Source organism: Bufo bufo, chromosome 8, assembly GCF_905171765.1.
Source record: "Bufo bufo chromosome 8, aBufBuf1.1, whole genome shotgun sequence".
Taxonomy (NCBI): domain Eukaryota; kingdom Metazoa; phylum Chordata; class Amphibia; order Anura; family Bufonidae; genus Bufo; species Bufo bufo.
Genome location: NC_053396.1, coordinates 203,830,748 through 203,853,677, shown reverse-complemented (window position 1 = coordinate 203,853,677; position 22,930 = coordinate 203,830,748).

Below are 22,930 nucleotides of genomic sequence, written 5' to 3'. Positions count from 1 at the left end.
CCTCCACCCAAAACGCAGTGTTTGCCCGATCAGGCCTGATCGGTCGCCCACACGTGCGTTCACCCACACCCGCCCCGCCGCAGTGACAAAAAAAATATATTTTTTTGATCACTGCACAATCACTTTCCAAGCGCTGCGGCGATAAAAAAAAAATCTGTTTTGATATTTTTTATCAACTGCAGCGGCCTCCGGTACTTCGCTAGCCTCCCCTTTGTAAGACAGGCTTGCTTTTTTTCTTGGGTAGTCTCAGGGAATACCCCTAAATTTAGTAGTCCAAATGTCAAACAGGGGGTATTCTTCTGAAGAGGCCTACAGGATTCTGACCCAGTCGGATGAGGAATGGGAGCCCTCATCTGACGAATCTAGCGGGTCAGAATATGAACCTATACAAAGCAGTGGCACTCTGACCCAAAGTTCGGACGAGGAGGTGGAGGTCCCTGATAGAACCAGGCGTACCCGGCCCCGTGTCGCTAGACCACAGGTTGCGCAGAATCCGCTTCAAGAGCAGCAGAGTGGGGCTTGCACTGTCGGATCACGTGGTGAGGCATACACCAGCAGCGCAGCCCTCCCTGGACCTAGTACCAGCACTGCACTTTATCCCAGGTGAAAGGAGAGGTTTGCAGCAGCTGTGAGTAAAAGGGCCCTAATAGCCCTGTGTGCCTGTCCTGTGAGATGCAATCCCTATGCTAAGTGTACCTGTGTGTGGTACTTCCGGAAACACTCTCCAAAGCATAGGGCAGGGTGGTCAGGACAGTCAGGACAGAAATAGCGGGTGTCACGCCTTATTCCACTCCTTCACCACTTCAGCATTTGTACTTTTATAGTATCTATAAGTGATCAAAACTGATCACAGTCAGATCTATAATTGTATTAGTGTCACCTTAGCTCGCCCTCCACCCAAAACGCAGTGTTTGCCCGATCAGGCCTGATCGGTCGCCCACACGTGCGTTCACCCACACCCGCCCCGCCGCAGTGACAAAAAAAATATATTTTTTTGATCACTGCACAATCACTTTCCAAGCGCTGCGGCGATAAAAAAAAAATCTGTTTTGATATTTTTTATCAACTGCAGCGGCCTCCGGTACTTCGCTAGCTTCCCCTTTGTAAGACAGGCTTGCTTTTTTTCTTGGGTAGTCTCAGGGAATACCCCTAAATTTAGTAGTCCAAATGTCAAACAGGGGGTATTCTTCTGAAGAGGCCTACAGGATTCTGACCCAGTCGGATGAGGAATGGGAGCCCTCATCTGACGAATCTAGCGGGTCAGAATATGAACCTATACAAAGCAGTGGCACTCTGACCCAAAGTTCGGACGAGGAGGTGGAGGTCCCTGATAGAACCAGGCGTACCCGGCCCCGTGTCGCTAGACCACAGGTTGCGCAGAATCCGCTTCAAGAGCAGCAGAGTGGGGCTTGCACTGTCGGATCACGTGGTGAGGCATACACCAGCAGCGCAGCCCTCCCTGGACCTAGTACCAGCACTGCACTTTATCCCAGGTGAAAGGAGAGGTTTGCAGCAGCTGTGAGTAAAAGGGCCCTAATAGCCCTGTGTGCCTGTCCTGTGAGATGCAATCCCTATGCTAAGTGTACCTGTGTGTGGTACTTCCGGAAACACTCTCCAAAGCATAGGGCAGGGTGGTCAGGACAGTCAGGACAGAAATAGCGGGTGTCACGCCTTATTCCACTCCTGCTTCAGACACGACATCTTTTTCGGGGTGACGGTTGGGTTGAGGTACCAGGAACGACATTTGGACTACTAAATTTAGGGGTATTCCCTGAGACTACTCAAGAAAAAAAGCAAGCCTGTCTTACAAAGGGGAGGCTAGCGAAGTACCGGAGGCCGCTGCAGTTGATAAAAAATATCAAAACTGATTTTTTTTATCGCCGCAGCGCTTGGAAAGTGATTGTGCAGTGATCAAAAAAATATATTTTTTTTGTCACTGCGGCGGGGCGGGTGTGGGTGAACGCACATGTGGGCGACCGATCAGGCCTGATCGGGCAAACACTGCGTTTTGGGTGGAGGGCGAGCTAAGGTGACACTAATACAATTATAGATCTGACTGTGATCAGTTTTGATCACTTATAGATACTATAAAAGTACAAATGCTGAAGTGGTGAAGGAGTGGAATAAGGCGTGACACCCGCTATTTCTGTCCTGACTGTCCTGACCACCCTGCCCTATGCTTTGGAGAGTGTTTCCGGAAGTACCACACACAGGTACACTTAGCATAGGGATTGCATTTCACAGGACAGGCACACAGGGCTATTAGGGCCCTTTTACTCACAGCTGCTGCAAACCTCTCCTTTCACCTGGGATAAAGTGCAGTGCTGGTACTAGGTCCAGGGAGGGCTGCGCTGCTGGTGTATGCCTCACCACGTGATCCGACAGTGCAAGCCCCACTCTGCATGGTGAAGTGGCGAGCACCAGAAGGGCAGTTGAAGCTGGTACGGTGGCACGTGCAGTAGTTACCCCGTCGCAGCCACCGCACAGACAGGCCCGTAGAGCCCCTAGAGTCCCTGAGGTGCTGGCAAATCCTGATTGGCAGTCACCAACTTCAGCCGCACCTGTAGTTCCCCCTTTCACCGCCCAGTCTGGAGTTCGGGTTGACACAGCTCAGATCGGTTCGGCCCTGGGATTTTTTGAGCTGTTCTTGACTGCGGAGCTCTTGGACTTAGTCGTGGCAGAGACAAACCGGTATGCCACACAATTTATATCCGCCAACCCGGGAAGCTATTATGCCCAGCCTTTCCGGTGGAAACCAGTCCAAGTTTCCGAAATTCAAATTTTTCTGGGCCTTCTCCTCAACATGGGTCTAACCAAAAAGCATGAATTGCGGTCATATTGGTCCACGAACCCGATTCATCACATGCCCATGTTCTCTGCTGCTATGTCCAGGGCACGATTTGAGGCCATCCTGCGTTTCCTGCACTTTAGCGACAACACCACCTCCCGTCCCAGAGGCCACCCTGCTTTTGACCGGCTCCACAAAATTCGGCCCCTCATAGACCACTTCAACCAGAAATTTGCAGATTTGTATACCCCCGAGCAAAACATCTGCGTAGACGAGTCCCTAATACATTTTACCGGGCGCCTTGGCTTCAAACAATACATCCCAAGCAAGCGCGCCCGGTATGGGATCAAATTGTATAAGCTCTGTGAAAGGGCCACAGGCTATACCCACAAATTTGCTATATGAGGGAAAAGATCAGACCCTGGAGCCGGTCGGTTGCCCTGACTACCTGGGGAGCAGTGGGAAGACAGTCTGGGACTTGGTGTCACCCTTATTTGGCAAGGGGTACCATCTTTATGTGGACAATTTCTACACAAGTGTGGCCCTCTTCAGGCATTTGTTCCTAGAACAGATTGGCTGCTGTGGCACCGCGCAAACTAGTCGCGTGGGCTTCCCCCAACGGCTCGTTACCACCCATCTTGCAAGGGGGGAGAGGGCTGCCTTGTGTAACGAAGAACTGCTCGCGGTGAAATGGAGAGACAAGCGTGACGTTTACATGCTCTCCTCCATTCACGCAGACACGACAATACAAATTGAGCGAGTCCACGACTATAATTTGCTCATGGGAGGGGTGGACTTCAATGACCAGATGTTGTCTCCGTATTTAGTTTCCCGACGCACCAGACGCTGGTATAAGAAGGTGTCTGTATATTTAATTCAATTGACTCTGTACAATAGTTTTGTTCTCTACAGTAAGGCTGGGAGAACGGGATCCTTCCTCAAATTTCAGGAAGAGATCATCGAGAACCTCCTGTATCCAGAAGGTTCCGTGGCCCCATCCACCAGTGTAGTTAGCCGTCTACACGAGCGACATTTCCCCAGTGTCGTTCCTGGTACCTCAACCCAACCGTCACCCCGAAAAAGATGTCGTGTCTGAAGCAGGAGTGGAATAAGGCGTGACACCCGCTATTTCTGTCCTGACTGTCCTGACCACCCTGCCCTATGCTTTGGAGAGTGTTTCCGGAAGTACCACACACAGGTACACTTAGCATAGGGATTGCATCTCACAGGACAGGCACACAGGGCTATTAGGGCCCTTTTACTCACAGCTGCTGCAAACCTCTCCTTTCACCTGGGATAAAGTGCATAATGTACTTCGCCACATCTTTGGGCGATTTCCGCTTTGCACATTGTCCCATGGGGAAGGAGAGGTTTGTCCTATAAAAGGTAAAAAAAAAAAAAAAAAAACAACAGTAAGAAAAAAGTTTACTTCAGTTCAAAAAGTTAAAAAAAAGTTTATATGTTCTGTTCCAAAGTTATTATAAAGTTAATAAAATTTATTGCGTTGCGGCCTGGTTTTTTCTTTTTTGTTTTGCTTTTTTTACCTTCCAGGTGGACCAACCGATCGACTAGCTGCAGCACTGATGTGCATTCTGACAGAAGCATTGCGCTACTGTCAGATTACACACAAGTCGGTGTATGCGGCGCTGCAAGACGAGATTTCTCCTCTGCAGTAAAAGATACGTTTGCCGAGGCATATGAGCTGAGGAGGTGGCGGTGTTCATATGCTTTGGCAAACACTTTGTATATATAAAAAAAATAAAAAATCCCGGCAATGATTTATTCATCCACATCGATTGATGTGAATGGATAAATCTGGTTTGCCAGGGCATACGAGCTAAGTGGGTATGGATGTTGGGCGGAGCTAGTATGTCCTGGCAGACGCCTTTCCCCTCCTTTTTTTTTTTTTGGCAGAGATTTTCTCATCCACATTGATCGATGCGAATGAAGAAATCTGTGCCGTTCATTTTTTTCTTTCAGCCCAGAGGCTGAACGGAAAAAAAAAATCTCATTACCCGTATGCTCAATATAAGGAGAATAGCAGAAACTCCTAATGCTGGCCATACATGTAATGACTGCGGAGACCCTCAAATGCCAGGGCAGTACAAACACCCCACAAATAACACCATTTTGGAAAGAAGACACCCCAAGGTATTCGCTGAGGGGCATATTGAGTCCATGAAAGATTAAAATTTTTGTCTCAAGTTAGCGGAAAGGGAGACTTTGTGAGAAAAAAACCCAAAAAATCAATTTCCGCTAACTTGTGCCAAAAATTTTTTTTTCTTTGAACTCGCCATGCCCCTCATTGAATACCTTGGGGTGTCTTCTTTCCAAAATGGGGTCACATGTGGGGTATTTATACTGCCCTGGCTTTTCAGGGGCCCTAAAGCGTGAGAAGAAGTCTGGGATCCAAATGTCTAAAAATGCCCTCCTAAAAGGAATTTGGGCACCTTTGCGCATCTAGGCTGCAAAAAAGTGTCACACATGTGGTATCGCCGTACTCAGGAGAAGTTGGGGAATGTGTTTTGGGGTGTCATTTTACATATACCCATGCTGGGTGAGAGAAATATCTTGGCAAAAGACAACTTTTCCAATTTTTTTATACAAAGTTGGCATTTGACCAAGATATTTATCTCACCCAGCATGGGTATATGTAAAATGACATCCCAAAACACATTGCCCAACTTCTCCTGAGTACGGAGATACCAGATGTGTGACACTTTTTTGCAGCCTAGGTGGGCAAAGGGGCCCATATTCCAAAGAGCACCTTTCGGATTTCACCGGCCATTTTTTACAGATTTTGATTTCAAACTACTTACCACACATTTGGGCCCCTAGAATGCCAGGGCAGTATAACTACCCCACAAGTGACCCCATTTTGGAAAGAAGACACCCCAAGGTATTCTCTGATGGGCATAGTGAGTTCATAGAAGTTTTTATTTTTTGTCACAAGTTAGTGGAATATGAGACTTTGTAAGAAAAAAAAAAATCATCATTTTCCACTAACTTGTGACAAAAAATAAAAAGTTCAATGAACTCACTATGCCCATCAGCGAATACCTTAGGGTGTCTACTTTCCAAAATGGGGTCATTTGTGGGGTGTTTGTACTGTCTGGGCATTGTAGAACCTCAGGAAACATGACAGGTGCTCAGAAAGTCAGAGCTGCTTCAAAAAGCGGAAATTCACATTTTTGTACCATATTTTGTAAACGCTATAACTTTTACCCAAACCATTTTTTTTTACCCAAACATTTTTTTTTTTATCAAAGACATGTAGAACAATAAATTTAGAGAAAAATTTATATATGGATGTCGTTTTTTTTGCAAAATTTTACAACTGAAAGTGAAAAATGACATTTTTTTGCTAAAAAATCGTTAAATTTCGATTAATAACAAAAAAAGTAAAAATGTCAGCAGCAATAAAATACCACCAAATGAAAGCTCTATTAGTGAGAAGAAAAGGAGGTAATATTCATTCGGGTGGTAAGTTGCATGACCGAGCAATAAACGGTGAAAGTAGGGTAGGTCAGAAGTGTAAAAAGTGGCCTGGTCATTAAGGGTGTTTAAGCTATGGGGGCTGAGGTGGTTAAACCAGAAACATCATATCTTTTGCACTCAAAAATAAATTCTATTTCTCCTTTAGCTCTGGGTGATGACAAGATAACAGCTCCTGAGTCTCATTTTATTGTGCCAATCCACATCTGCACTGAAACACATGAGATTTCTTGCTATGCTAGACTCTGGGTCCGGTGGTTACTTCATGGACACAACCTTTGCTCGTGAAAATAATATTACACTGTTAACTAAGACAGCACCTATAGACATGGAAACTGTTGATGGGTCACCACTTTCATCTGGGCCGGTTGCTCATGAGACTGTGAAGCTTCAAGTCCTCATTAAACCTGACCACTGCGAAATCATTTATTTTTCACTGATTGCTTCCCCAAAGGTTCCAGTAATTTTGGGTACCACTTGGCTAACTACTCATAACCCATCTGCTGACTGGGAAACACATTGTATACAGTTCCCATCTGAATTTCGCCAGCTAAATTGCCTGCATAAACCCACCTCTTCCTTACCTGAGGGCACATTAATCTCTGAACTGTCTGCTAAAGAATTATTACCTCCACAATACAGAGAATTTCAGGATGCCTGTGATAAGAAAAATGCAGATAAAGTACCCCCACAACGTCCATATGATTGCCCAATAGAACTGTTACCTGGAGCTGAAATACCCTTTGATAGTATCAACTCTCTTTCTGAACCAGAACTAAAGGCCTTAAAGGAATATCTGGACGAAGATTTAAAGAGAGGCTTCATCTGGCAATCTACTTCTCCAGCTGGAGCACCTTTTTTCTTTGTTGAAAAGAAAGATTCCACCTTGCGTCCCTGCATTGACTATAGAAGACTTAATAATGTCACTGTAAAAAAAATTGTATCCTCTTCCTTTAATTCCAGAACTACTTGAAAGGCTTCGTACTGCTAAAATATTTACTAAACTTGATCTCAGAGGAACATATAACCTTGTCCGAATTCGTCCAGGAGATGAATGGAAGACTGCCTTTAGAACACGGTATGGACATTTTGAGTATCTTGTCATGCCTTTTGGACTTTGTAACACCCCACCCACTTTCCAACACTTTATCAATGATGTTTTCAGGGATATGCTGGATCAATTTGCAATTGTGTACTTGGATTATATCTTAACCACCTCAGCCCCCAGTGCTTAAACACCCTGAAAGACCAGGCCACTTTTTACACTTCTGACCTACACTACTTTCACCGTTTATTGCTCGGTCATGCAACTTACCACCCAAATGAATTTTACCTCCTTTTCTTCTCACTAATAGAGCTTTCATTTGGTGGTATTTCATTGCTGCTGACATTTTTACTTTTTTTGTTATTAATCGAAATTTAACGATTTTTTTTGCAAAAAAATGAAATTTTTCACTTTCAGTTGTAAAATTTTGCAAAAAAAACGACATCCATATATAAATTTTTCGCTAAATTTATTGTTCTACATGTCTTTGATAAAAAAAAAATGTTTGGGTAAAAAAAAAATGGTTTGGGTAAAAGTTATAGCGTTTACAAACTATGGTACAAAAATGTGAATTTCCGCTTTTTGAAGCAGCTCTGACTTTCTGAGCACCTGTCATGTTTCCTGAAGGTTCTACAATGCCCAGACAGTACAAACACCCCACAAATGACCCCATTTCGGAAAGTAGACACCCTAAGGTAATTACTGATGGGCATAGTGAGTTCATAGAACTTTTTATTTTTTGTCACAAGTTAGTGGAAAATGATGATTTATTTATTTATTTTTTTTCTTACAAAGTCTCATATTCCACTAACTTGTGACAAAAAATAAAAACTTCCATGAACTCACTATGCCCATCAGCGAATACCTTGGGGTGTCTTCTTTCCAAAATGGGGTCACTTGTGGGGTAGTTATACTGCCCTGGCATTCTAAGGGCCCAAATGTGTGGTAAGGAGTTTGAAATCAAATTCTGTAAAAAATGGCTGGTGAAATCCGAAAGGTACTCTTTGGAATGTGGGCCCCTTTGCCCACCTAGGCTGCAAAAAAGTGTCACACATGTGGTATCTCCGTATTCAGGAGAAGTTGGGGAATGTGTTTTGGGGTGTCATTTTACATATACCCATGCTGGGTGAGATAAATATCTTGGTCAAATGCCAACTTTGTATAAAAAAATGGGAAAAGTTGTCTTTTGCCAAGATATTTCTCTCCCCCAGCATGGGTATATGTAAAATGACACCCCAAAACACATTCCCCAACTTCTCCTGAATACGGAGATACCACATGTGTGACACTTTTTTGCAGCCTAGGTGGGCAAAGGGGCCCACATTCCAAAGAGCACCTTTCGGATTTCACAGGTCATTTACCTACTTACCACACATTTGGGCCCCTGGAAAATGCCAGGGCAGTATAACTACCCCACAAGTGACCCCATTTTTGAAAGAAGACACCCCAAGGTATTCGCTGATGGGCATAGCGAGTTCATAGAATTTTTTATTTTTTGTCACAAGTTAGTGGAAAATGATGATTTTTTTTTTTCTTACAAAGTCTCATATTCCACTAACTTGTGACAAAAAATAAAAACTTCCATGAACTCACTATGCCCATCAGCGAATACCTTGGGGTGTCTTCTTTCCAAAATGGGGTCACTTGTGGGGTAGTTATACTGCCCTGGCATTCTAGGGGCCCAAATGTGTGGTAAGGAGTTTGAAATCAAAATGTGTAAAAAATGGCTGGTGAAATCCGAAAGGTGCTCTTTGGAATGTGGGCCCCTTTGCCCACCTAGGCTGCAAAAAAGTGTCACACATGTGGTATCTCCATATTCAGGAGAAGTTGGGGAATGTGTTTTGGGGTGTCATTTTACATATACCCATGCTGGGTGAGATAAATCTCCTTCCCCATGGGACAATGTGCAAAGCGCAAATCGCCCAAAGATGTGGCGAAGTGCGTTATGCACTTTGTCCCATGAGAAAGGAGATGTTTGCAGCAGCTGTGAGTGAATGGGCCCTAATAGCCCTGTGTGCCTGTCCTGGTGAGATGTGATCCCTATGCTAGGTGTACCTGTGTGTGGTACTTCTGGAAACACTCTCCATAGCATAGGGCAGGGTGGTCAGGACAGTCAGGACAGAAATAGCGGGTGTCACGCCTTATTCCACTCCTGCTACAGACACGACATTTTTTTCGGGGTGGCGGTTGGGTTGAGGTACCAGCAACGACACTGGGGAAATGTCGCTCGTGTAGACGGCTAACTACACTGGTGGATGGGGCCACGGAACCTCCTGGATAAAGGAGGTTCTCAATGATCTCTTCCTGGAATTTGAGGAAGGATCCTGTTCTCCCAGCCTTACTGTAGAGAACAAAACTATTATAGGCAGCCAATTGAATTAAATATACAGACACCTTCTTATACCAGCGTCTGGTTCTGCGGGAAACTAAATAGGGAGCCAACATCTGGTCATTGAAGTCCACCCCTCCCATGAGCGCATTATAGTCGTGGACTGAGAGGGGCTTTTCAATGACACGGGTTGCCCTTTCAATTTGGATTGTCGTGTCTGCGTGAATGGAGGAGAGCATGTAAACGTCACGCTTGTCTCTCCATTTCACCGCGAGCAGTTCTTCGTTACACAAGGCAGCCCTCTCCCCCCTTGCAAGACGGGTGGTTACAAGCCGTTGGGGGAAGCCCACGCGACTAGTTCGCGCGGTGCCACAGGCACAAATCCGTTCTAGAAACAAATGCCTAAAGAGGGCCATACTTGTGTAAAAATTGTCCACATAAAGATGGTACCCCTTGCCGAATAAGGGTGACACCAAGTCCCAGACTGTCTTCCCACTGCTCCCCAGGTAGTCAGGGCAACCGACCGGCTCCAGGGTCTGATCTTTTCCCTCATAGATCCGAAATTTGTGAGTATAGCCTGTGGCCCTTTCACAGAGCTTATACAATTTGACCCCATACCGGGCACGCTTGCTTGGGATGTATTGTTTGAAGCCAAGGCGCCCGGTAAAATGTATTAGGGACTCGTCTACGCAGATGTTTTGCTCGGGGGTATACATATCTGCAAATTTCTGGTTGAAATGGTCTATGAGGGGCCGAATTTTGTGGAGCCGGTCAAAAGCTTGGTGGCCTCTGGGACGGGAGGTGGTGTTGTCGCTAAAATGCAGGAAACGCAGGATGGTCTCAAATCGTGTCCTGGACATAGCAGCAGAGAACATGGGCATGTGATGAATTGGGTTCGTGGACCAATATGACCGCAATTCATGCTTTTTAGTTAGACCCATGTTGAGGAGAAGGCCCAGAAAAATTTTAAGTTCGGAAACTTGGACTGGTTTCCACCGGAAAGACTGGGCATAAGAGCTTCCCGGGTTGGCGGATATAAATTGTGTGGCATACCGGTTTGTCTCTGCCACGACTAAGTCCAAGAGCTCCGCAGTCAAGAACAGCTCAAAAAATCCCAGGGCCGAACCGATCTGAGCCGTCTCAACCCGAACTCCAGACTGGGCGGTGAAAGGGGGAACTACAGGTGCAGCTGAAGTTGGTGACTGCCAATCAGGGTTTTCCAGCACCTCAGGGATTCTAGGGGCTCTACGGGCCTGTCTGCGCGGTGGCTGCGACGGGGTAACTACTGCACGTGCCACCGTACCAGCTTCAACTGCCCTTCTGGTGCTCGCCACGTCACTATGTTGTACGGCAGTGCTGGTACTAGGTCCAGGAAGGGCTGCGCTGCTGGTGTATGCCTCACCACGTGATCCGGCAGCGACAGCCCCACTCTGCTGTTCTTGAAGCGGATCCTGCACAACCTGTGGTCTAGCGACACGGGGCCGGGTACGCCTGGTTCTATCGGGGACCTCCACCTCCTCGTCCGAATTTTGGGTCAGAGAGCCACTGCTTTCTACAGGTTCATATTCTGACCCGCTAGATTCATCAGATGAGGGTTCCCACTCCTCATCCGACTGGGTCAGAATCCTGTAGGCCTCTTCAGAAGAATACCCCCTGTTTGCCATTTGGACTACTAAATTTAGGGGTATTCCCTGAGACTACCCAAGAAAAAAAGCAAGCCGCTGCAGTTGATAAAAAATATCAAAACTGATTTTTTTATCGCCGCAGTGCGTGTAAAGTGATTGTGCAGTGATCAAAAAACAAATTTTTTTTTGTCACTGCGGCGGGGCGGGCGATCAGGCCTGATCGGGCAAACACTGCATTTTGGGTGGAGGGCGAACTAAAGTGACACTAATACTATTATAGATCTGACCGTGATCAGTTTTGATCACTTACAGATACTATAAAAGTACAAATGCTGATTAGCGATACGCTAAACAGCGAATAAAAGTGACTGCGGTGCGGTGGGCTGGGCGCTAACTGATCCCTAAACTACCTAACCAAGGGGCCTAAACTAATCCTAAACCTAACAGCCAATACTAGTGGGAAAAAAAAGTGACAGTTTACACTGATCACTTTTTGTCTTTCACTAAGTGATTGACAGGGGGCGATCAAGGGGTTAATTTGGATGATGGGGGTGATGGAAGGTGATCAGGGGCTAAGGGTAGTGTTTGGTGTGTACTCACAGTGAAGTCTGCTCCTCTGCTGGATCCAACCGACGAAAAGGACCAGCAGAGGAGCAGAGAAGCCATATAACAGATCATATTTACTAATATGATCTGTTATATGGCTTGTGATTCGATTTTAAAAAAATCAGCAACCTGCCAGCGACGATCATTGGCTGGCAGGTTGCTGATGCAATACTACTCTAACTTTTGCCGGCCCGCGATGCGCATGCGCGGGCCGGCAATACCCGAAATCTCGCGTCTCGCGAGAGGACGCACCGGCGCGTCCACCCAGAGAAACAGGACCGCCGCAAAGACGTACGGCGGTCCTGAGGAGGTTAATCTTTTCAGAAAACTTGGAACAACATCACAAACACGACTGCAATGTTCTGCAAAGGCTTTGAGAACACTGTTCATAAATCAAACTTGAAAAATGTGAATTTGAGCAGACAACCATTCAATTTCTTGAGTGGCCAATTCCAAGAAATGAAAAAGATGTACAGAGATTTATTGGTTTTGCCAACTTCTACAGAAAATTCATCCAAAATGTTTCCAAGATCATTGCACCAATTACACAACTCACTAAAAAGGCAGTAGATTTTGCTTGGACATCAGAGGCTCATGATGCTTTTACTAAATTGAAGACTCTCTTCACATCTGCACCGATATTAATTCACCCAAATCCAGAGCTACCATTTACTGTTGAGGTTGATGCATCTGATTCTGCAATAGGAGCAGTGTCACAGCGGTCTGGCGATAAGATGTTGTTGCATCCTTGTGCCTATTTTTCTCTCCAAATGTCCTCATCTGAAAGGAACTATGATATTGGGAATAAAGAACTGCTAGCAATTAAAAGTGCATTTTCTGAGTGGAGGCATCTCTTGGAGGGAGCTACCAATCCTATAACTGTGCTGACTGATCATAAGAATCTCGAATTCATCCGTAGTGCCAAAAGACTATCTTCCAGACAAGTAAGATGGAGTTTATTCTTTTCTCGGTTTAATTTTATCATTACCTACCATCCTGGATCAAAAACGGTAAAGCAGATGCTTTATCTAGGATGTTTTCTGAGCCTACACAAAAAGACAAAGGTCAAACCAAAATTTTATCTGAAAAGAACTTTTGTTTAGTTAAGAATGGATATGAGAGTGATTCCTTCCTTAGTCATCCTACAAGGAATGTCAATCTCTGCTTCAAAGATGGTTACTGGATGCAACTGGATTATCAATTATATGTACCAAAAACAGCTCGACTTGATGTTCTAAAACTAATCCAGGATTCTAAGCTGGCTGGACATTTGGGCATTAAAAGACTCAAGAAGTTCTATCCCGTTCTTTTTGGTGGCCAAGTTATAAGAAGGATGTCTAAAGATACGTTTCCTCATGCTTGATTTGTGCTCACAATAAGACTCCACGCTCTCCTCCTTTAGGTTTGTTACAGCCACTTCCTGTTCCTTCTTGCCCTTGGAGCTCAGTCTCAATGGATTTTGTGGTCAATCTACCTCCTTCTAAGGGAATGAACACCATCCTGGTTGTTGTAGACCGTCTTACAAAGATGGCTCATTTTATTCCCACTAATGGAATACCAACTGCAAAACAAAGTGCTGAACTTATGGTTCGGGAAGTATTTCGATTACATGGAATCCTTGACAACATGGTATCGGATTGAGGTGTACAATTCACTTCTAAATTCTGGAAAAGCTTTTGCTCTGCCTTGGGGATAGGAATAAATTTGTTATCTGCCTTTCATCTTCAATCTAATGGACAAACTCAAAGAACTAATCAAACTCTTGAACAATACCTTTGATGCTTCATAACTTATCTGCAAGATGATTGGATAGACTATCTCCCCATGGCTGAGTTTGCATACAATAACTCTGAGCATAGCTCAACTTCTCATAGTCCTTTTTATGCTAATACAGGCCTACATCCAGTTTTCATTCCAGATTTACCAATCACAACTAATCTTCCTGCAGTAACCGAACGCTTGACAACATTACAGAAGGTTGAAGAAACAATTGTTGAAAATTTGCATGATTCTCAAAGACGCTTAAAAAAATGCCGCAGATAAACATCGGAAATCAACTCCTGTTTTTCATATAGGAGACAAAGTATGGCTTTCCACAAAGAATCTAAAGTTGAAAGTACCTTCTCCAGAATTGGGCCAGAAATATATTGGACCATTTCAAATTTCTGCTCAAATTAATGAAGTCACCTTTCAATTAAAACTCCCTGAGTCTATAAAGGTACATCCTGTTTTTCATTGTTCTCTCCATTTAATGAAAATACTTTTCCATGCCGCCATTTGCCTCCTCCACCACCAGTAGAAGTGGAAGTGCATGGTGAAAGATCTTGGACTCCAGAATCCATCGGAATAAGCTACAGTATTTAATCAAGTGGAAGGGCTATGGCTCAGAAAAAAAATATTGGGAACCAGAAGAAAATGTTCATGCTCCTAGATTCACCAAAGAATTTCATCGGCAATATCTTGATAAACCAGTCTCTAGGATGCCCAGAGGTCATCCTGGAAGAGTGGGAGTACTGTCAGGAATCGAACCAGGAAACACTTTGTCCCAGGCGGTAGCTTGCTCACTGAGCTACTGGCTACTCAGGACAGCTCTGCTCCTGAACCTAGTGAATAGTTTCCTAGTCTTGGACAATCTCTGCTCGTTTAGCCTAATCAGCAACACCTTGGAACTTCCTATATAAACCAGACCTTGTTGCGTCTTCCTTGCCAGATTATTGTGCTTCCTGCCTCTATCTAGCTCCTGTGCCTTATCCTGAACTGCTGTGTTTTCTTGTGTCCTGAATTTGGATTGTTACCTGACAATGCTTCTGCCTTATGCAACCGCTGTGTTTACCTGGTACCAACCCGGATTGTTATTCGATACTGCTTGCTTTTGCTACACCAGTGCTCCAGATTGTCTCAGCCATTGGACTCCTTACATACCTTCCAGGCCTGGACCATTCCTAATTTCAGGTGAGCAATTGTGACATCACTCTTACACTGCGTGTATCTTTCATTTTCCTAATATCATGTTCCATACAATATCAGAACACCGCTAGTTCTTGGCTTATTTCTTGCCTTGGGTATTTTTTTGATTTACATTTCAGATCAGTATGTTGGAAATTATCTATCATTTTCATTTGTTCACCTGTCATTATTGTATTTAAAAAAATAATAATTTTAAGGTTAATTTTTCTCAGGAATTTTTCCACACCTAGATATGTGTCGAATTTATTTACTTTATGGGTAGGTGCAAACTTCAATCCCTTATTCAATAAACTTGTTTGTGCTGCTGTGAGTGTTATTGTACTCAGATTTACTATCTGTGATCCTGGTTTATATTATCTATCTGTTGTGTCTTCTTCTTATTTCTCTCTCCTCTTCGTAGTTTCTTCTTCCCCTTTCGTTTCGTGTCTCCTGAAGAGGAGGGAGAAATAAGAAGAACAATTCACAGACAAAAAGGTAATCAAGAAATTACGTCTCTGGATTGGAGCTAGTCACGGATAAATAAATAGAGGCGCTAAAACTAAACCATTTATTGGTATACACTAAAAAAGATGAGAAGGGAATTCATGAATCCATTAAAAATTCCCATGTGTGGTGAGCGCACAGAGACCACACTCAGGGGACTTTAATATATAGGTCTTGAGTGTATCAGGTGAGCTACATGTGCCTATTATATCACCACCCTCCTGTTGGTGCCATAGGGGGAATATATTGTAGGCTATTAGCTTTTCAAACCAATCTCTGGTCTGAGTCTGGAGTGTATCATGAACAAAACACTCTACAGATCGATCCAGTGAATGAAGAAGTAAACAGCCAATTGCTACCCTTTGCTGAGACCAAAGCCACTTGCACCCCCTTCAATGCAAGGGAGGAAAGGCGAAAAGAAGTGTGTAACTACACCCGCACACCTATGGTCTCAATGCAAAGGGAAACATAATCCCATTAAATCACAGGGGTATCCACTGAGGAATTTGTACAAACCCCATGTGTAAGATTGCGGAAGAACACCTCATATATCTGTTACGCCGGTGGGACAGCTGATGCTCTGTATATTGTCACACAGCCTAAATAGCTCCTGATGAATTTTGATTAGAGGAAACGTGTCAAGCCATGACGCACTACTTTAGTCAGTTGACATAGAGCTTTGAAGCAGTTGTTCGCCCTGTTAGTTTAGCGGAGCATTCCCCTCATCTGTTACAGAAATCAGATATCATACATATGTATGAGGGTTCCTTCCGCAATCTTACACATGGGGTTTGTACAAATTCCTCAGTGGATATCCCTGTGATTTATACTAATGGGCTTATGTTTCCCTTTGCATTGAGACCATAGGTGTGCGGGTGTAGTTACACACCGCATTTCGCCTTTCCTCCCTTGCATTGAAGGGGGTGCAAGTGGCTTTGGTCTCAGCGAAGGGTAGCAATTGTCTGTTTACTTCTTCATTCACTGGATCGATCTGTAGAGTGTTTTGTTCATGATACACTCCAGACTCAGTGGTTTGAAAAGCTAATAGCCTACAATATATTCCCCCTGTGGCACCAACAAGAGGGTGGTGATATAATAGGCACATGTAGCTCACCTGATACACTCAAGACCTATATATTAAAGTCCACTGAGAGTGGTCTCTGTGCGCTCACCACACATTGGAATTTTTAATGGGTTAATGAATTCCCTTCTCTCCTTTTTTAGCGTATACGAATAAACGGTTTAGTTTTAGCGCCTCTATTTATTTATCCGTAACTAGAAATAAGAAGACACAACAGATGGATAATATAAACCAGGATTACAATCAGATAGTAAATCTGAGTACAATAACACTCACAGGAGCACAAACAAGTTTATTGAATAAGGGATTGAAGTTTGCACCTACCCATAAAGTAAATGAATTCGACACATATATAGGTGTGGAAAAATTCCTGAGAAAAATTTACCTTAAAAATTATTATTTTTTAAATACAATAATGACAGGTGAAAATGAAAATGATAGATAATTTCCAACATACTGATCTGAAATGTAAATAAAAAAAAATACCCAAGGCAAGAAATAAGACAAGCTGAAATACGCGTAAAAGCAATTAGAGAATTACAAACACAGGAAGGAACAACCATTCGCCCTGCAGAAAAGAGGGACTATTTTGATCCTAGAAACAGAATGTAGAATACAACTAATGGACATAACTACTTATGAAAAAATTCCTTAATGATCCCATGAAAAAATATTATTCAGAATTAATCCAATATTGTGATAGAGGATTAGAGAAGGGGGTTTTATCCAAAGAGGAATATGTGTTTATACTAAACACACAACAGAGACTTCCGGTCTTCTATTGCCAACCAAAACTACATAGAGATCCACTTAATCCACCTGGCCGCCCAATAATCTCTGGAATTAGCTCCCTGACTTTAAATTTATCACAATATATTGATAAACTACTACAGCCAATAGTTAAAAAAATGAAGTCATATGTTAAAGATACAACACAGATAATCAAAACGGTTGAAAATGTGACAGTTGAACCACATTGGATAATAGGTACACTTGATGTACATTTACTATATACAATGATTGACCATAAACAGGGAGTGGAAGCTATGAGAAAACAACTATTAGAAGATAATGGGATACCTCCGGAGCAAGTTGAATATTTAGTGTAAGGGGTTCAATTCAACCTAACACATAATTATTTTTATTTTGATACAGATTTATTTTTTCCAGGGAACTGCCATGGGCACCAGATTTGCCCCCAGTTACGCTAATTTATTCATGGCGGACTGGGAACAGGAGACCTTCGTTCCTAGACTGGGGGCAGATCTGGTGCTCTGGCAATGTTACATTGATGATATATTTTTTATATGGCAAAAAGGGGAAAATGAACGCCAAACCTTTTTAAAAGAGATTAATACTAACACTAAAAACGTACACTTTGTGTCTAGTACGAACAAATCAGCGATAGAATTTTTGGATCTTCAGATTTTGGTAGAAAACGGACATTTAATCTGTAAAACATGAAGACGCACATTTTAAAGCTCTGGAGAGATTGTTCAATGATCTAATTTGGGGCAGGAAAAGAGTCTGTATTAAACAGAATTATTTATGGCTAGCTGAGGAGAGTGGTGGTTTGTCCCTCCCCTGCCTGCGGGGCTATTATTTAGCCTCCCAAATACAGTGGTATATTTCTGCACCTTGCTATACATTTTCTAAACTTATCATAAACTATAAAGGACCCCAGAGTGATATATTTAGCATCTTAGAAACTGGATATATGGGAGGGGGGGGGGGGAATGTATCATATCGCACTCTATGCAACTTGTCTGGAATTCACTTAAAGCTATGTTGGGAATCACGCATATATTTAAATTTACTCCCCTATGGAATAATGTACACCTCAATGAACTTAATAAGATGGAGGACACAGAATTTTGGGAAAGAAAGGGAATAACTAGGGTTGAACAAATGATACCCAACGGTGATATGAGGACCTTATTAGATATATTTGGGCACAGAGAGTTCAAAACACTAGATAAGCTTAAATACTTTCAGGTGAAACACGCGTTTATGCGCACCAAAAATAAAAAGAGGTGTTTATGGTTAAGTCACATGATTTTATAGATTGGTATTTTAACTCATATCAGAATAACACGTCCATCTCACTAATTTATAGCAAATGGAGAGTGGAAATGGGTAAAATGAATACGTTTAGAAGTGAAGTAAAATGGGGTCAAGATATCGGAAAGGATAAAACACTAAAATGGGAATTAATTTATAGGAATATTAGAAAAATATCGATATCTGGGAATCACAGGTTAATTCAATTTAGGATTTTACACTGCTTATACTACACGCCTACTTCTCTTTCTCGGTTTTATAAGGATGCCTCAGATAGATGCCAAAGGTGTCAAGCCCAACGCATGGATTTTATACATATGGTGTGGGCCTGTCCTATGATACAGGATTTTTGGATTAATGTCCTTTTTGAGCTCCGGAGATGCTCCTCATATAATTACGAGGCAGATATAATCACAGTGGTTCTGGGGGCTTCCCTATTTGATGAGCAAGGACGAGAAAACTTGCTGTGGATGAAATTATTTATGTTAGCTAGGGTAATAATCGCTAGGAACTGGGGCTCAAAAGATCCCTTGTCGGTATCTGCATGGCATCAACTTGCTGACAAAGTGAAGAAATATGAAAAACTCGCTATTTTTAATAAGTCTCAAAAAATTAGATGGGATAGAACTTGGTCGACATGGTCATAGGGGCCTGCCCGCTGTGGATGTGCCTACAGACAACGATAATGAGGGTGGGGGGTGGGAGGAGAGGAACGGGTTTAGATAGACTCTCGGTTTTCTGTTTTTACACGTTTGTTATGAGTTTAGCATGCATGAAAGAAAAGTCTGCCAAATATGTGTGTATTTATGGCATCTGTGTAATATCATGTATGTTAAATCTTCATATTATGTATACAAAATAAAAATGAATTAATAAAAATAAAAAAATCAGTAAAACATATCAAAAACCAGTTAGTGAAACAATATCCAACTAAAGCCGTAGAAAATGCACTAATTAAAGTAAGGGATATGAAAGGGATTTTTGATATATGAAATCGGATCTTTAATGAATCAGAAAACGCAATACGAATGATTCTACCATATTACACAAGACATAGGGAGATCCGAAAGATTATTAAAAGGCACTGGCATTACATTATGAAGGATAAAATTATAGGCCCACTAATGTCTGACACCCCAATAATAACCTTTACGAAAGCCCAGAATTTGGGCCTGAAAATAGCCCCTTCTACTAAGCAAATTAAGAAAAAAGACAACCCTGTACACAAATGGGTGAAATTAACAGGCTTTTTCAGATGTGGGAAATGTACAAATTGTGCGATTACAACTTTCCCTAAAAAAACTATGATGGTAAAATCAACTTCAAGCACATATGTACATACAATGAAAGAATGTCTAACATGCGATTCCACTAATGTGATCTATATCGTACAATGTCCGTGTAATAAACAGTACATTGGAAGAACTAAGAGAACTCTGAAAAAGAGATTCTCAGAACATGTCACGAACATAAGAAGTGCATATGACAAACACGCACTATTTAACCATTTCAAACTAATACACAATAAAGACCCAAAAGAGATAAGATACGCAGCTTTAGAAAATGTAGAAAGGCATTGGGGAGGGGGGGGGGGGCGACCACATAAGTAGAATGTCAAGGCTAGAAACAAGACAAATTTTCTAATTTAATTATCTCCTACCTGAAGGCTTAAACACAGAACTAGAAGTGTTTGGATTTTTGTAAACTTTGGGTGGGTGCCAGGGTAGAACCTATGTATGTCACCCCGGTCCCCCCTTGGCAGGAGGCTACTTCCCATCCTCTCCGTAGAATTGCATTAGTTGGTTATTTCACTTTTTAGTTATTTCATCTGGTATTCCTATTTCATCTGTAGGTAAAAAATTTGGTACTCCTTGATAACAAACGTATAGGGGAAATTAGTATAAGTAAAATAATACATAACTATCTTAATTGACGAATATTTACAGCAGAATCGCATCAATACCGCATTAATAACGCATCCGGTATCCCTTGAAAATGACCATATATGAGGGATATATTCAGTATGATTAACATCACCATCTCGACTGATAAACATTTATAATAGCATTGCATTTATTTACCTACATGTATATATGCAAATGGTATGTTATTCACGCTGATGCGATGCCCAATGAATAGACCTCATATGGGTTAATATGTATCTATATAAGTCATAATGGAATAGATCTATGTTAGATTGATACTATATGGCTATTCACATCACCATTGGAATATATAATAGGCTAAAGTGAATTCAGGTCCATATTTTCCGGATAACCTAAAGAAACATGTAACCTAAGGTATTTAAGTCAAGGACTAATACTATGGGTTTTGACCACTGAGTAAGGGATTATTAAAGGGTCCCAAAACGCGTTTGGTGCTGGAAGAACCCTAATATTGCTGTTACAGTGAAGGAACTTTGAGACCACAAGCGGTACGGAGCGCTCCACAACTTCTCCAGCTGGAGGCCAGAGATTATTTAACCTGCCAGCACCCTATGTTGTGCGAACTGCAAATACTACGGCATTCAGCTGATCTCATTACCCCCGAGTGCACGCAACCGAATATACATCATACCTGAGGTAAGATTGTTCTATGCCAAGCGACACGTGGGACGCCACGGCTGGCACGAGATCCCGATTCCTCAGCAATTAACTGTAAATCAGCTGGTTTATACCCAAGTGCATGAGAAAGGGGAAAATTGTCGTTATACCATACACATATAAATGATCGCAGTCACAGCACCAGCAGGGATATTTTATAGGTCTCAAACAAGTAAATATTGATGAAGGAAGTCTCAGATAAGTAAGCCTCACCATCAATGTAACCATTATATATTATATACTCTACAATATATACTTACCTTAATATCTTAATATATGAACAAATAAAAGGTCATAAGGACGGACATTGCCGCATCAATTGATTGCTGTTTGTCATCAAGGGACCATTCGAAGGATACATATTCTATCATTTGGGGACTATTCCCACTATACAGTCAGGTCCATAAATATTGGGACACCGACACAATTCTAACATTTTTGGCTCTATACACCACCACAATGGATTTGAACTGAAACAAACAAGATGTGCTTTACCTGCAGACTGTCAGCTTTAATTTGAGGGTATTTACATCCAAATCAGGTGAACGGTGTAGGAATTACAACAGTTTGCATATGTGCCTCACACTTGTTAAGGGGCCAAAAGTAATGGGACAATTAGCTTCTCAGCTGTTCCTTGGCCAGGTATGTCTTATTCCCTCATTGTCCCAATTACAATGAGCAGATAAAAGGTCCAGAGTTCATTTCCAGTCTGCTATTTGCATTTGGAATCTGTTGCTGTCAACACTCAAGATGAGATCCAAAGAGCTGTCACTATCAGTGAAGCCATTATTAGGCTGGAAAAAATCAGAGACATAGCAAAAACATTAGGCGTGGCCAAAACAACTGTTTGGAACATTCTTAAAAAAAAGGAACGCACAGGTGAGCTCAGCAACACCAAAAGACCCGGAAGACCACGGAAAACAACTGTGGTGGATGACCGAAGAATTCTTTCCCTGGTGAAGAAAACACCCTTCACAACAGTTGGCCAGATCAAGAACACTCTCCAGGAGGTAGGTGTATGTGTGTCAAAGTCAACAATCAAGAGAAGACTTCACCAGAGTGAATACAGAGGGTTCACCACAAGATGTAAACCATTGGTGAGCCTCAAAAACAGGAAGGCCAGATTAGTTTGCCAAACGACATTTAAAAAAGCCTTCACAGTTCTGGAACAACATCCTATGGACAGATGAGACCAAGATCAACTTGTACCAGAGGGATGGGAAGAGAAGAGTATGGAGAAGGAAAGGAACTGCTCATGATCCTAAGCATACCACCTCATCAGTGAAGCATGGTGGTGGCGGTGTCATAGCGTGGGCATGTATGGCTGCCAATGGGACTGGTTCTCTTGTATTTATTGATGATGTGACTGCTGACAAAAGCAGCAGGATGAATTCTGAAGTGTTTTGGGCAATATTATCTGCTGATATTCAGCCAAATGCTTCAGAACTCATTGGACGGCGCTTCACAGTGCAGATGGACAATGACCCAAAGCATACTGCAAAAGCAACCAAATAATTTTTTAAGGGAAAGAAGTGGAATGTTATGCAATGGCCAAGTCAATCACCGGACCTGAATCCGATTGAGCATGCATTTCACTTGCTGAAGACAAAACTGAAGGGAAAATGCCCCAAGAACAAGCAGGAACTGAAGACAGTTGCAGTAGAGGCCTGGCAGAGCATCACCAGGGATAAAACCCAGCGTCTGGTGATGTCTATGCGTTCCAGACTTCAGGCTGTAATTGACTGCAAAGGATTTGCAACCAAGTATTAAAAAGTGAAAGTTTGATTTATGATTATTATTCTGTCCCATTACTTTTGGTCCCTTAACAAGTGGGAGGCACATACGCA